Raw genomic sequence first — 2,640 nt, 5'->3', positions numbered from 1 at the left:
TCTCTCCTCTCTCCCTTTCTCTCGCTCGCTCTCTCCCTTCCCCTCTCCCCCTTCCCTCTCTCTTTCCCTCTCAACTTTCTCTCTCCTTTTCCTCTCTCTCCCTTTCCCCCTCTCTCCCTTTTTTCTCTCTCTCTACCCTCTCTCTTCCCTTTCTCTCTCTTCCCTTTCTCTCCCTTTCCTCTCTCTCCCTTTCCCCCTCTCTCCCTTTCCCCCTCTTGCTCTCTCTCCCTTTCTCTCGATCTCCCTCTCCCCTCTCGCTCTCTTCTCTTTCTCTCCCTTTACTCTCTCCCTTTCTCTCCCTTTCCTCTCCCCTCTCACACTCCCTCTCCCTTTCCTCTCCCCTCTCACACTCCCTCTCCCTTTCCTCTCCCCTCTCCCTGTCCTCTCCCCTCTCACACTCCCTTTCCACTCCCCTCTCACACTCCCTCTCTCACACTCCCTTTCCACTTCCCTCTCACACTCCCCCTCTCTCTCTCCCTTTCCACTCCCCTCTCACACTCCCTCTCCCTTTCCTCTCCCCTCTCCCTGTCCTCTCCCCTCTCACACTCCCTTTCCACTCCCCTCTCACACTCCCTCTCTCACTCTCCCTTTCCACTTCCCTCTCACACTCCCCCTCTCTCTCTCCCTTTCCACTCCCCTCTCACACTCTCTCTCTCTCCCTCTCTCACTCCCTCTCGCCCTTTCCCTCTCTCCCGCTCTCTTCTCTCTCTCGTTCTCTCCCTTTCCCTCTCTCTTCCGCATTTGTCTCTCCCTTTTTCTCTCTTACTAGGTGAACATTTTTTAAATGGTTTTTAATGCCTAGAGGGGGGTGCTGGGGTCCATGGCTGGGTAGTGAGCACCTGCCATTTTGGATGTTTAAAAAAAAAAAATCCAAAAAACGACAGTCCAACTTCTCTCTCATTGCACTATTTTCAGCTTTTGCTCCAGACTGTCCAGCCATGCACCGTGCAATTTAAAAAAATGTTTTTATGCCTTTAGGGGGATGCTGGAGGTCTTTGGCCTATTTCCCTTCTCCCTATTTTCCTCTACCCCTATATTTACCCCTCCCATATTTCACTTCCCACCCCTATTTCCTGCCACTTTTCCCCTCCCATATTTCCCTTGCTCTCCTCTATATTTTTCCACCCCCCTATTTTCCCTTCCCCTCCCCCCCTTTATTTCCCCCTTATTTTGCCCACTATTTTCCCCTTCCTTTTCCCTCACCCCATTAGAATTCTATCCCGCCCTTTTCACTCTCTCCCCCTCTTTTCCCCCTTTTGTCTTTTTCTCTTTCCCCCCATGTCATTGGATTGGCTGACAGTGTCAGTGATAAAGCCAATGGATGCAATAGCGCTATGTGGCCGCCAGATGGAGTAATTGGAACAAAATTAACACGAAGTCACTGCCATTATGGTACAATTTCCAATGGTCTTTAAAAAAATATATATTTTCCTTTTGTTTTTATAGGTAATACTAGGAAGGTGGATGCCCCATCCGCAAAACATTATATATAGGGGTAAAAGGGGTCAAAATAAGGAACGCTTCACGAATTTGCGTGTCATCCTTGCGCAGGGGCCATGCTAATCTTCTCTGTATCGTTCCAATTTTAGTATATGTGCTGCCGAAGCGAGCACAATACAGACATAGGAGAGGCCCTCATATATAGAGCACAACCCCCCTGACGTTTCGGATCCTGGTTGGGGTCAAACAGACCTTCAGAGGCTCAAAAACCACCCATAGAAGATTCCCACAGGATATTGTATAGACATGAACCTGGTAGGGATAATAATGTATCGTTTAATGGCTACCTTGTGTGTTGTAATGTTCTAGCCTCTGCCTCAGAAAGTTGCAATGTATGCTGGGTGATATGCAAGTACACTGTCCCGTCTAGGACCTTGATAGGGTAGAACATAACGACGTAACAAAAGCCTTCGCACAAAACCCCACCCAATCACTGAAACCCGACACGCTCTGGGGCTGCATTCACAAAAGGTCCTCACACACAGACGTAGCAGGAAGCCTACGACAACAATACCCTAACATGGGGATTTTAAAATCTTGTACCTTATGTGGTAAGAAAGAAAGTGATCAACTGTAAAAACTGCTGTTTTGTGACATTTTGACTTTAGTGATAGATGTAGAGACATTTAATTGATTATTTTAAGGAATGATTCTAGACTAAAATGTAGTGTAATAAGCTTTTGGACTCCTCCCCCTGCTGGTTTGAGTTGCTCTTCCCCTGGTCTTTGTTCCCCACCCTTCCCCCGCTCTCTGCAACATGGCCCGGCCAAAGACACTTATAACTAGCTCCCCATTTAGTAGCGAGAGAAGCAGAATAGAGCGACACAGAAGAGTAGTAGAGACAGAGAGAGAACTAGAACGAGAGAAACAGCAGAGCGACAGAGAACTAGAGATTCATATGTGGCCGGAAGGTGACTGTTTCAACTTTCATTTTGACACATTGCCAGTGTGGTTCAATAAGAGTTTTTAAAACTGGTGGTGGGGGGGGGGAGAGAGAGAGAGAGAGAGAGAAAAGGGAGAAGAGAGGGAGAGAGAAAAGGGAGAACAGAGGGAGAGAAAATTTGGGGGAGAGAGGGGGAGCAGGTAAGGGGGAAATAAAATTGGTTAAGAGAAAAGGGAGGGAGAGGAAAAAGGGGAGAG

General features: G+C 47.9%; 1 non-coding gene across 1 annotated transcript; it reads right to left on the bottom strand.

The window, feature by feature from the left end:
* Window positions 1–1,506: 1,506 nt before the first annotated feature.
* LOC123740086 (U6 spliceosomal RNA) lies at window positions 1,507–1,613 on the bottom strand. The gene has a single exon (XR_006768133.1). It is a non-coding gene; the product is annotated as a U6 spliceosomal RNA (small nuclear RNA).
* Between the last annotated feature and the right edge of the window lie 1,027 nt (window positions 1,614–2,640).

Source organism: Salmo salar, chromosome 02 (assembly GCF_965601325.2).
Source record: "Salmo salar chromosome 02, fSalSal1, whole genome shotgun sequence".
Classification (NCBI taxonomy): Eukaryota; Metazoa; Chordata; class Actinopteri; order Salmoniformes; family Salmonidae; genus Salmo; species Salmo salar.
This window is presented reverse-complemented; position numbering and strand designations above follow the sequence as displayed.